This window comes from Cuculus canorus, chromosome 2 (assembly GCF_017976375.1).
Source record: "Cuculus canorus isolate bCucCan1 chromosome 2, bCucCan1.pri, whole genome shotgun sequence".
Lineage (NCBI taxonomy): Eukaryota > Metazoa > Chordata > Aves > Cuculiformes > Cuculidae > Cuculus > Cuculus canorus.
In genome coordinates this window covers 35832867-35846594 of record NC_071402.1, presented here as the reverse complement: position 1 = coordinate 35846594, position 13728 = coordinate 35832867, and the positions used below count along the sequence as shown (strand labels likewise).

General features: G+C 37.2%; 1 protein-coding gene across 2 annotated transcripts in view; it reads right to left on the bottom strand.

Moving 5' to 3' along the window:
* SLCO5A1 (solute carrier organic anion transporter family member 5A1) overlaps nucleotides 1-13728 on the bottom strand; it is an 89543-nt gene that overhangs the window by 53175 nt on the left and 22640 nt on the right. The window lies entirely within an intron of this gene.

Below are 13728 nucleotides of genomic sequence, written 5' to 3'. Positions count from 1 at the left end.
TTTTTTAAACGTAACTTATGGACAACATATAATTTCCTAGATCTTTCAGAAAAGAGAGGGTCCATGGGCCTGGTCAGGGCAGGAGGAAACGCGTGAGCACACGAGTTCCACAACTGCCATTTTAAGATACTTTGCAGCATCTTCCTCAGCACCTAATAACTGACAGAATCAGAAACTGGACACCAAGTACAATAAACGGTTTTGGACTTCTAGATGGGACTAAAGCTAGAACATGGCAAGTAAGAGATTCTAATATTTCAAAATCAGGTAACTGAAAAGATCTGCCACAAGCTTTGGTGTGGAAGCAAAATGAGAGCCATCTCCAAGAGTCACCTTGGCAGACTGCTCCAGTGTCCTGGACCCTTCAGGTTCTGGTCACAAACCTCAAACCTTTGCACCTCAAATGTCGAGGAATAAAGAGGTTCCTGAGTCCCAAACAAGCCACCAAGACTACTGGATGATATGGAAAGGAAACTAAACTGGAACCAGATTTGATCAGGGCATCATCAAAACTGAACCTGTGGCACAAATAAAAAATTCTATGGAGAATTGTTCAATATTTTTTTTCCACTCAGGTCACTAGAAGGTCTCCAGCTTCTGGATGAAAAAGGTTCTGAAACACGTAGATGATGTAGGAGCACCTTCCTTTCAGCCCCTTACCTAGAATTTCAGCTAGCTCTACTTGGTCCCCTCTCTTTGGGCCATGATCCGGGATCTTGATCTAGGGAGTTGTATTGATTCAACTGCCAAAAAGTTTCAACAACAGAAGCAAGAAACATTTTTATCAGGGGACATGCTGGAGTACTGTGATGCAGAAACTGGCCACATGGTATCCAGATGACTTTTTTTTTAATTGCCCTTAAGGAAATTCAGGGTTTGTCTTTTAACCTCCTAGTCATAACCTTGACTGGTGTTTAGATTTGCAAACTGCCTTCAAATTTTTGAAGTCATAAGAACCTATACTATTAAATAGCAGCAATATTTCTCCTTTCCCATGATAAAATAGAGACAACATACATTCTGCAAGTTATATCTCTACTCTAAACAGCAAATCAAATAATCTTCAAAAGATAAAATGAGGAAACTATGGTTAATATAGACAGATGGGCCAGAGCATTCACTTGATTCTCTTCTGACTGGTTTTCATTGAAATGAAAAATTGTACCCCTCAGAATTACTGCCTTAGCCATGCACACTCAATGCTAGCAAGTCATGGAGTATGCTTCTCTGGAAATGTGGGTTTCCAGGAAACAGCATCTGCAAGTCACCCACATCTAGAAGAATTAGAGCCATCCGAGAACTACTCATGACATTCAACACAACAAGCTCAGACTGGCCCTTGCAAAAGATTTTCCCCAGAAGCCTGTCGTCTGTGATGAAGGATCTTAAGTCTTCAAACCAAAGCACAGATTAGTCTACTAAAATTACATGGTATTTAACAAGATAATTTCGAAGACATGCAGATTCTTTCAAGTTTCCCTTTTCTCTAAAGAAGTCAGTGTTGTGGGGAAGAGTTTGCGCGAGCAAGCATAGCTCTTCCTCTGGGTGCAGCTTCTCTGCAGTGATAAGGGGTAGTCTTTCCTAGCTCTCCCAAAATTGGGCTTTCAGACTGTAGTTCTACCTCTGACATAAACTGCAGATGAGTAAAAATATCCTGGTTCAGACACAGATGGTTAAGTGCCTATTTTCCTTCATGATATTCAGCCATGGTTATTTAATTCCTTCAAAGTTCTGTTCGTAAGGATCTTCTCTGCTTCAGTGAGTGTACCCTCAGCACAGTATATCATATCAGGCACACCACCATACTAGCAAGGCTGTCTAGTTTTGAAACTACAACTGGCTATGGCTTGCCAGGCTTAGCCACAAACATCCATCACAGCTAAGACATTGCATGGAAGAGAGAGAGAGAGGGAGTCAAAGCAACAGTAATTGAATCACACAGGAATTTACCTACCAAAGCAAAATAAGATCAAGCAAGGTCATTCTTCTCGACTGAAAAGTTTATCCTGGGACACGTTGTAATGAATGCTGCCATTTTGACAACATTTGACAAAACTATAATATTATCTATTGCTTCTATTCACAGGAGATCCTTCTTCAACAGATGAAAGCTTTACATAGAGCCTATTCTATCAAAGTCTCTATGACTATCCTCAAAGGCATACATTGTTAACCCTCTAACTCTGCCTTTTTAATGCTAGTACCAATTAAAGTCGCAAGTATCATATTGTGCCTAGATGAACAGAAAGTACACAATATTAGTGGCCTACAACAGATTGTCTGGCTTCTGGGTTCTAAAAATGCCGCTTTGGTTTAAAACATAAAAACAAAAGCATATATTGCTCAGTGCCTCTCATCTCCTCTCATGTGGACACACATGTCACCACACAGAGTTTATCACTGGGTGAGGAGGAACATTTCTGAAAGACCTCATTGTTCAAATCTTGGCACCATGTCACCGTAGTACAACTGTTCATTTCATACATGTGTAAGACAAGCTGAATTTGACCTTTATTCTATTTTTTAATGAAAGTTTAGAATTTGCAAAATCCTGCAAAAGCTACAGTATGCACTCTGAAGATTATCTATACATATATATACACACACCTTTTTTGCTGTCGGAATAGTATGACAATTTTGGTAGATTTAGCATGAGGGATTGGGAAACAGATATACAAAACATAAAAATAATCTGCCATAGTCACGCAGTAGAGTAGGAAGTTGAGGAATACAATTTACTTCACCAAAGCAATAATTCAGTGCCATACTTGCTGAACACCACTCATTCTGAAAGAACAGCACAAGTGAGAATAAAACCAACAAAAAAAACACTCATGAATTTACAACAAAAGTTTTGTGTTTATAAGTTACCTGTCTAAAACCTGAGGAGTGAGCTTTATCAGAAATGTCAAGATAAACTTTATACAATCCTGACTGTGTCTCCATGTGTCAGGAAATTCAGGGGGCTACAGAAAAGAAGAGAGCCAAAGGCACAACCATCTGGGATTTTGCAAGCAAAAGGAGCACCACCATGCTATGGTACCACAGTACCCTCTCCAGCCCTACTGCAGCACATTCTCCTGGAAAGCTGAGCTATGCTGTCACTGAAGAATAAGCAGCAGAATATTTCTCTGGGATACAGAGCAGGTTTTAATTTCCCCACAGAACAAATCTGACAGGCAGGGATTTCGATGGCAAACGCCTCAGCAATCCCCTGGTTCCTCTCATGTCCCAGCACCATGATAGGGTGGCAAGCAACCAGGATAAAGCAGCTGTCAAAGACACGTTGTTCCCATTCATAAAGGCATATTTACCTCATCCTGCCTCAATTCACCCACACAGAAGCTACCCAAAAAAAAACCATAAGGTTTAACCGCTCTTTTGAGCCTAAGGACACAAAACAGAGGGAGCTGTGAGCACAGGCCAGGCATATTTCTTAAAAGCTTCTAAGCCAGGAAATCAGTTCATTTCCTTCTTTTCTTCATGAACACACAGCCAAGCCTATCTATACATGGTTTGGGATTTTTTCTTTAATGTGGTTATTTGCTCAGGAAAAAACAATGCTTTGAGCATTATTGCAGTTCACATAACAATGTACAGATCAAATCTTTAAATCATTTCCTTTCAGAATGAATTAATGTTATCATTACTTTAAAAGTCTCTCAGATCCAGTGCTCCACTCAAAACAATAAACAGCGCAACAAAACTCCAGCAGCCTCCCTTGATCTTTGTATAGAATATATTTGTCACTGTTTGCACAAGCAGATTCCACAGATCTAGCAGACAAGTTTTTAGAGAAGCATAACTAAAGTATAATTTTACATGCTCCCCATGCAAACCAAAACAAACGGTCCAGCTTACCACTCCATTAAAAAATGCTGATAGTTAAATTAAATACAAATATGTCCAGTGACTTGCCAATGCCAAATGAAAAGCATAATATTTTTACTTTCTCTTACAGATATATTATTGAGATACTATTTGTATCAAAAAAAAATATCATTCCCTGGCTTAAACAGCTAAACTGGTTTATGCTTTGTAGTCTCCATTTGCAGTCATAGTCTAAAACATTACAATCACTTTCACAAGATCCAATTCTAACATAACAAAAAAAAACCCCAGGAAAATAAGCCCAAATAAAACAAGCTAAAATAGGTTCTCTGTGCCAAAGTTTACTTCTCATACACAGTGTCACTTGCTATGCTGCAGAACCACAGTGACTACATAACAATTTGTAAATTAGCATTTCACAGGACTAGGCACTTGTCTTTAGGTTACACTATCAACAGGTGTGTACATCCAATCAAAAATCTGAAAACATTGAAAGCATCAAAGAAGAAAGGTTTACACTTGTACTGTACTATTTCAGCCTTACAGATACTTGGCTAAAGAAAAAATTGCCCCAGGGAAAACCACACCAGTGCTTAAATCGGAGTCATTATTTCTTTATTCCTAAAATCCGAGAACTGTGGAAGTAGAAACCCAAGAGTCAACTGGAAACTATCCCATTCTTTAGAAACAATTGCTCCATTTGTAACACAACTATTACTTCTTTTTTTTCCTTCAAAATCTGTCTTTTCTCTCTTATATTCACCTAAACATTTGCCGATAACATCACCAAACATGGCTTGTGGTTAGTAATTAAATATGAAAAAGACATATCTGTTGCAAGATATTAGCAAAAACAGCTGCAATTCTGAGTGCAGTTTCCGTATCAGTTTGGTTAATTGAATTTAGACTCCATGCATGAAGAAATTCTTAGATCAGATAACTAAGCAAACCAGGCTTTATCAGTTCTTAAATCAATTGAAAGTCGAGAATGTTCTGATGACCCTGCTCCAAAAGCACATACAGCTATCTCAAACTTTAAGTATATGGAAAGTTCTCACTGACGCAAATTGTTTACATGGCCAAAGATAAGCTTGTCTATACTTGTATGATCAGAACCTAAACTGAAAACAAAGATGCTCTGACATTCTTTCCATGGACTAAGAGGCATTGGTTCTGTCAAGAAATGTTTCTAAACACGTGAGTGTCAACAACTTCTTAAATGCATGAATACAAGAACAATGACAACTATCAAATTAAACCATTTGGAAATGTGCTGCTATTGAAATCTACCTCTCAGACAAATGCACACGCTACTTGTACTGAACACAGTGAGACTATCCAAACACGCACTGAATAGCAAAACTTTGCTCTTTACTGTTATTTTCTGGATATCAGTTCTGAAAAATAAAAGGTCCACATCTTACCTTCATGTTTTTCCAAGTCTCTCTCAGTACATTGCATTATAAACATAAGACACCTTAACATATCTTAACAAACCCTGACTTTTCAAAGGAGTATGTGTCTTAAAGGTGATCTTAGAGATAATTTCATTGTTTTATCTCCTGTACATTCAAACACTGAAAGCTAAATCCACAGTAGTGAATTCATCACTCAGACTAATAGAAGTTAGTGGGACTATTCTCAGGAGGCAGGAGTGATTTTGCACTTCTGTCCTGTTACTCGGTGATGTTCCTAAGAAGAGGACACTGAAACTGTCTTTAAGAAATACTGGAGTAGTCTCTTGACTCATAGTCATTCTTTCCGTTAAGTCATGTCAAATGGGAATATCTCATCTCTGCCTTTTAATTGCTTGGCTTTTTTTTTTGTTAATGGTTTGGCAGTTGAAATACACATTTAATTTTCATTGGGGACTACCCACAGGCACATGCTTGAGGACTCTGTTGATCTCAACTTCTTAAAAATTATTTTCATTTCTTTAGTATTACTTCTAACTAAACTGGAGTGAGGCTGGGCTGTTCACTTGCATCTTGTCCCCTTTTCTTTAGGTTATCATAACTGAAAAATATCTGGCAGTGAAAGCTTAAATTTGGCATGCAAGCAGACTTTACCACGTAGATCACAAATAATCAAATGAAAGAAAGAGACTAAAGTATTTTTAAATCCTGTGAATTTTAAATGGCAGTAGGAAAGCCCAATTCAATAGCCACAAGACCAGCAGAGAAGAACCAGACAAGAAGAGTATTTCAGAACATTTGTATCGTCTGTCCTAGTTATATATGATGTTTAGGCAGTATAACAGCATAAGCAGGCAGGAATATATTGTTCAGGTCCTCTTGTTTCTTTTGCTGAGAGAATATTTTTCTTGGAGGAAAAGCAGGGGAAGAGCCCGATGAAATTTTTCAGGCATAGGACCAGATTTTAGAATGTGTCATCCACATACCATGAGAAGAACCAAGGATAAGTACCAGTTTGTCAGCATAGCCAATGTACATTAAATACTTAATGTCTATGGATCTGGGCTTTACCAGTTATTGTGCACAAACCGGGTAACGGCACACATAAATATCTGACTTTCAGAGACAAGGCTGACATACATTTTGCATACTTTATCATTATCCAAAACCAGATGTTTTGTGCCTAGGAAAGAAACTGTGAGGAAGAAACTGAGATAAACCAAATATCAATTTAAAGGGGAGGTTAGGTGGCGATTAGTCAAAGAATTTCTATATATATTCACTTTTCCTCTGTCCCACCAGCAAGACAACAATACGAAGAAGTAAAGGGGGAAATTATTTCAATCGTGTTCTCTCAGAATTAATTTCCTTTCAAAATTTGGTTTCTGCCTAGGAGGCACAGGTTAATTATTAAAAATGCTGGTGACTGTTTTTCCTTTGACTACCTTTCAGTAACATAATGCTAAGAAGGGCAAGCCAAATAGCATTTCTACTTGTTTTCTTTGTAAATTGCACTTACATTTTCATCTTTCAACTGAAACAACAGGAATTACAGTTCATTACTCGTATCTGACTGAAAATCTGCCTGTAAGCAAAAGCACATTAATTCAGTCATTTGCAGATGACCCTTTTAGTTTTATTAACATTCATTGTGTTGCTAAAGAAGTTATTTTTATACATTATAAAAGGCTGAAAGCTGCAATAGCCTCAATTAAAAAAACACTAAGTAAAAAATTTACAAAGTGAAATGTAGAGCCATATAGCCATATTTGATATATTGAAAATATTATTACATGTCAAAGAGTCTGAAAAATATCTCCATCCATGTGTAGCAGTTATAAATAGCGGAGGTTATTTGTTTTGGCTATAGGGCAACAACATCATTTTATGAAAACCTCCAAAGTTTCAAAATTTGCTCTTTATTATCATAAGAACAAACATTGTTTGGGCATTTCCACAAAATTGGAATTATGCTGGAATGTTTGTTTCTGGAAAAAAAAAATTAGCTTGGGTTCTGGGTAGGCATCTCTCCTTCTCTATGTCTCCATACAGGGATCAGAAGGTAGACATAAGTTCATTCAACTCCCATGTTCTGCATAGAGACAGCAGAGTATTTTGCTGCAGCACCAAAATTAATTTCTTCACCATTCAAGCACAGTCTCCTTAACAAAACCAGAAGGATGATGAAAACAACAGGCTTCCTCTGTCTTCCCCACCACCGTTCACAATAAAAAAAAACTTTTATTTTTGATGCAAGAGTAAAATGTTCTTAATGGCTCTAATTGCAACTTCTAATAGAACTCGGGCAGGAGAAGTAAAACCACGTAGAAGGAAATTGTGCTTAGCCATATCTTTGATAGCCAGGTCTAGATAGCAAGGTCTTAGATGTTAGAACAATATTATCTATATAACAGGTCTTGCAGAGAAAACCAAGCCACGACAAGCCTGATCATGAACCACACGGCCTGAGCAGAAGCAAGGCAGAAAAAAAAATTCTGTACCTCCCTGTGGTGAAACCAAACACCAGGACCACTGTTAGCTTCTACACATTCTGACTTGGAATCACTCAACTAAAAGACTCCTGGGATTTAATGCCTTGAATTAAAGAATAAATAACTCTCAGTAAGGGAAAAGAGTCATCTTCAGCCTTGTGTAGATATCCCAGACTACAGAGAAATGCCAGCAAGGCATGCCCCAGCATCTCCTCCCTTCTCCATCTAAAGGAGCTAATGGATGCTTTATGGAGAAACAAATTGTTATTACCAAATTACCCTGGCACTCTTGACACAGCCCCATGAAGTAGGACATAGAAGGGTAGAGCTGCTGCTGTTGATCTCTGCAAAGGCCCTGCTAAAACCAGTAGATCAAGAGGTGTGAATTGTCAGAGATACACAAGAAATTTAGAGAAAAAGAAATAGAGATCTCAGAGAGTCATGGAGAAAAGAGGGGGATACAGTTTTGTAAGAAACCAAAAGGAAGGAAATTCATTCATATTTTTGTTTTGGACAGAAAACCACCTCAGACACCAATTGTTAGTAACAAACTGATTCTATAAATATATATCATTGTTTAGACAGTTTAGTCTAAGTTAAATATTTCAATTATCAAAAACAAATCATTATTCCTACATGAAAAAATATTAAATCAATATATCCTAAAAAAATCAAGATTTAATTGAATCATAATTTGTCAAAGCAAAACCATCAGAACACGTTTATCAATGCTATGAAATAGCATAGTTTAAACACTAAGTGTAACATTGAAAAAGTAATTATTCTTAGAAAGGGTTCTCCTTAATGGTAATATTATAATTACATTTGTCTTCCTTTTAAGATATAAATTGTCACTGTGATTTAGGGCTCCATTTGCAGCTCACTCCCAGTCACAGTAAGATATGTTAGTATGTTAATAAAATATAGAAGTCTTACTAACTTGCAGTGTTAGCATTCCCAAGAGAAAATTATTTATATTACAGGGTTCCTTCCAAGATATTTTAAAACACCACACACGGTTGATCTACAAGAACTAAAAAATCCAAAATCGGCTACAGTTACTTTCACCGATTAGGTAATTTAATTATTCAGCTGACACGTTCTGGGGAAAATTCGCCAATATCCTTTTGTTTAGTCTGCAATTTTTTTAAATAAAGACAGTTCATTCTGTTTCTTTCACTCTTCCATGACTAGAATTAGACATGACAGCTTTGTTTCTTAACTACCTAGATTAGCAAGTTATTAAGCATATTGCTGTTCTCCAGTAGTAAAAGATGCTTTCACATTCAGCAAACAAACATGAAAAACATGGTGGCTAAGGGCTACACACAAATGACTTTCAGCCAACTTTAGGCACACTTTCATGGCAGTAACCTTTTTAACAGGATAACTAACTATACTACACTCCTAGGCAAGTGGCAGACTCTCTCGAACTGTGATGGTTCATTTTAAGCTAAATGCTTTTATGTAAATACAGCTTTGCACAGTGATACCACTGTAATGAAATCTGATTCAACACAGATGTCAGAGTAAATGAATGTAACAGTCCTTTCTGGCCCAATAATGCATGAAATTATCCTACAAATTCTTTTTTCATCTCCAACACAGTAGATCTTGCAGAAACAGTTATCATCCTTTGCAAAGAAGGATACCAAGAGACGAGAAAACTCTTCACTTTTCCTTCCTAGCTACAATGCTTGGAAACTCTCTTTAAGTTCTTACCCAGGTAATGGAAGGACAAGAGCTGGCCCTGTGCCCTTTACATATTTCACCAGTGTATCAGTTGTGCATTTAGCAGAGGCAGCCCCAGAACTGTGTAGCCTTGGTACCAGCTGAGGCAGCTGGGGAAGCTTCAGTCCATCCTGTGCCACCATGCAGCATCCCTCTCTGACAGGCTGACTCTGAGAGCACCCAAGGGCAAAAATGCTCCAGAAAAACGGGAGCTGGTACTGGTGCCTGAACACATAGAAAGCGTGCAGCCAAGCTTAGGAAATAAGACATTAAAATATATTTCATAACTTAGACTTTGCTTATTTAATTAATTCAGTGCCCTTTTTTCCTAGTATCTTTGTCCATTTGCATCCCTTCTCATAGGGAACATTATTTTGGTTATTTTCATTTGGAAGATTCAGTTGGAAGATTACACTTATGTAAACAATCTGCAAACTATTGCAGTTTTTAATGAGTTTACCACAAGCAAGTTATTTGTCGAAACTTCAGGCTTATGTTTGCAAAGAAAATTAAATTTGATCCCTAAATCCCACTGAAATGCACTGAAAGTCAGATTTCCTTGGGCTCCTTGGGAAATATTAACCTCAGTTATTAAATTATTCTGACAGAGAGAGAAAGAGACTGACAGTTTGGTCCTGAAACAATGGTACTGGAGTTGCTTGGAATTACCATGATTGCAAGTGGTCTGCACTACTGTCAGAGCTTTTCCAAGTCTAACGAAAATTGATCTGGCATCTTTCTGCTCTATGGGAGTTTTTTACAACAATGTGACAGAAGAGAGATGTCTTCATACACTGCTAGACCCTTAACTACATTTTCAGATTCATACTGATAAATCTGCCAACAAAACAAGTGAAAGCACACAGCTCATAGGCAGAGAAAAAGAGTAAAAATGTTAATCACCAAAAAACATAAACATCTAGTACAAAATACAAAGCATGCAATACTTTTCTAGATTGCATGTTATACTTAACTGCAATTGCAATCCATTGTACTGAGAACTTTAACAAACTATATTGCCATGACATTGATTTATGACACTATAGATAGAGTTTCAATACAGCACTCACAAATATTTGTTAAACATACATATTTGAAGATGTGGTGCAAGTCTTAGTTACAAAACCACTAAAGTTATAATATTAAAGTTATAATGAAATGCAAGAACAGTAGCAATAAAAGTCTTTGACTGTCAATTATTGTTTAAATCATACTTGTTTCCAATAAACTCCATAAATAAATATCCAAACTACAATAAAACATTTGCCTTAAGAACAAAAATCTCTCTGGTTATCCCTTGAACTAAAGTGTTATTTATTAAATGTAAATTATTTATAAATTAATATAATATGCTTAGATTCATATTTTATATCATTACACATGTAATTATATTTGACACATTCCTATCCCTAATCTTGCGTGTCTATAATATATTTTTAAAAACTTTCAACAATTACAAGTCTACTTCTGCCATCAGTGCTGACACTACACTCAGATCACAAAAAGCTCAAATAAAAGAGAACAAGTTAAAAGAGGGGTTTTGCGGAACTTATGAAAAATGCAGACCTTCATCTACTGCAACCTCTTACACAGCTGAAGTTCTTCAGCTGTTTTATATAGTATATCATGGTAACACTTGTGCACAGAATACAGGAATCAAACATTGCACAGTAAATTCAACTTTGAGATATCTCTTGCCATAATTTCTTCCTCTCCTCAATCAAGCAGCTCACCCATTGCATCAGTGAGGTCACCATATGTCATACTGGCGTGACACATCCTTGTCTAGCGGCCGACTTTAATCCCCCAAACTACGTAAACCCTTGTCAAACACACCACAGCTGCTCCATTTGTGCTCCCAAACAGCACAGCTACTACTTTCCTCACCACTTTGTAAGTGCTTTGCAGAGATTTTCTGAGCTGGAGACAGAGAACCAAGAGTCTTGCTGAATCAAGCGCAGTTAAATCGCCATCTGCTAACTCATAGAATAAACCACTCAGGCGACTGTTTCTTTCAAAACAGACAAATGATAGCAACACAGCATTATGCTTACCAAACACTAAAACTGTTGGGAAAAACTTAGCAACTAAAAGATCAAAACATTGCAGTGACACTACCAGCAGAGATATGGCAGCATAACCAGACACTTGTTCTTAGCTCACATAGCTGAATAACCAAACTAAACCCTTACTTTCTTACTTGTGAAATAATGTACAGAAAACTCTAAGAGCATGAATCTCCTTCTCCAAAGGAGGAAAAATTCAAAGGTACCAATCCAGGCTCTTATCTTTGCCCTCCCTAGCCATTTTTACAAATCCATCCCTTCACTTCAGCTGCATCTTTATAAGTGTCCAGAAACAACATCTTTTATTTAACAGATTATTTTATTATTTTTTTTAGTTTTCATATAATCACAGACAATATATAATGTTTCAGTTACAAAAGAACTGTCCCAGGAGATGAATTAAAAAAGAAAATATTTTTATATGCCTAAAAAAGAACACAAAAGTAAAAAACTTAGCTCACATTATGGTCCCCTTTACATTGATGCGATACAGGAAAAAAAAACCATTCCACTGAAGCCAATGAAATGTATTCAGATTGCCACAGAAAGAAACAAAATTAGAATCAGGAATATCTTGAAGACTCTCAAGTGGACAATAAGAGCCCTGATGTGCAGAACAACTATTCACCACCTAGTTATTCAGTAAACTCACCTGATTCATACATTTTATATGCCATCTTTACTGTTGACACTTTATCCTACTCAATACAAAAGAAAAATAGAAGCCTTTCATTTCTGTAGAGATTTTGTTGTAGGAAAAAAACATTTGCAACAATTTTAAAATATTGTAGTCATTACTACTGAATGGTCAGTTTAATTTCCTCTCCATAGTCTTCCACTAGCACGGTGCTACTGCACAGCCCTCTCAGGGGTCCCCCGCCAATGACCCAGACAGTGGTTCCTCATGCCTCAGGCTCTGGCTATCATCATGTAATCAATACAACTTCAGATATCTGTATTGGGAAAGATGTAAAGGAAGGTCAAACAATCAAGTTTTAATCTAAAAGAATGAAAGCTATTCCCCCTGCTGCATTACAAATTCATAACATATAACATAACATAACATAACATATAACACCAAGACAAAACCACGTGCACAAATGATCACAACTAGCCCTGTGACACTGGAGATATTTCTCTCTGGAAGAGACCCATCAACTCTGTTTATGAGAAGAAAGAGAAAAGGCAGGCTTAAAAACAAGTCCTTTTCCACTGGTGGGGTTCAACAGAGTTCCCCCTCGCAGAGGAGTGTGTGGCGTCCTGCCTTCACACAGCTTTACTAGCTAACACTTCTGCAGGACCATCTTCTTCCACTTATTGACATTTCTAAAAAATATAATAGGTTACTGTATTTATTTATATAAAATAAAATTCTTATTTTATTGTTTTTTAAATGAAAACCCTTTGATCCAGTGTAAAAATAATAAGAAATACTGTATTAGACTGTAACATCCATCTTCCTGTGTGCTACTCAGTGAAAGGACAGCACTTAATCTCAAAGGTTATTCTACACTATTTTATTATATTTTTCAGATCAGATTCATCATCACAGTATTTGAAAGCAGATTACAGCACGGATACTTCAGCATGAATTTAATTTCTCCTGGTTTTCAGAAAAGAAAATTAAATGTTTGAGGTATGGGAGAAAAAGGCAAGTTTGGCAGCATTCTAGGGAGATGTTAAACTCCCAATCAACCTAGAATTTGTGCAGGATTTGCTGCTCCAGCTGGATCCCTATAAATCAATGGGGCCTGATGGGATTTATTCAAGGGTACCTAAAGAGCTGGCTGATGTCATAGAAAGACTTCTCTCAATGATTTTTCAATGCTCTTGGTAATCTGGAGAGGTACCAGTTGACTGAGAGCTCACAAATGTTGTCCCAATCTTCAAGAAGGGCAGCGGGGATGACCCCAGTAACTACAGGCCAGTTAATCTCACTTCAGTGCCCAGTAAGTTTATGGAGATCGTTCTGGGAGCTACTGAAAAACACCTGAAAGACAACACAGTCATTGGTCCCAGCCAGCATGGGTAAACCAGTTGATGTAATCTTTCTGGATTTCAGCAAGGCCTTTGATATTCTCTCTCCTCTTAAACAAAACGTCCAGGGTACAACTGGATAAACACATAATGCAGTGGGTGAACAACTGGCTGATGGGTTGGGCTCAAAGGGTCATACTAAATGGGGTCACATCG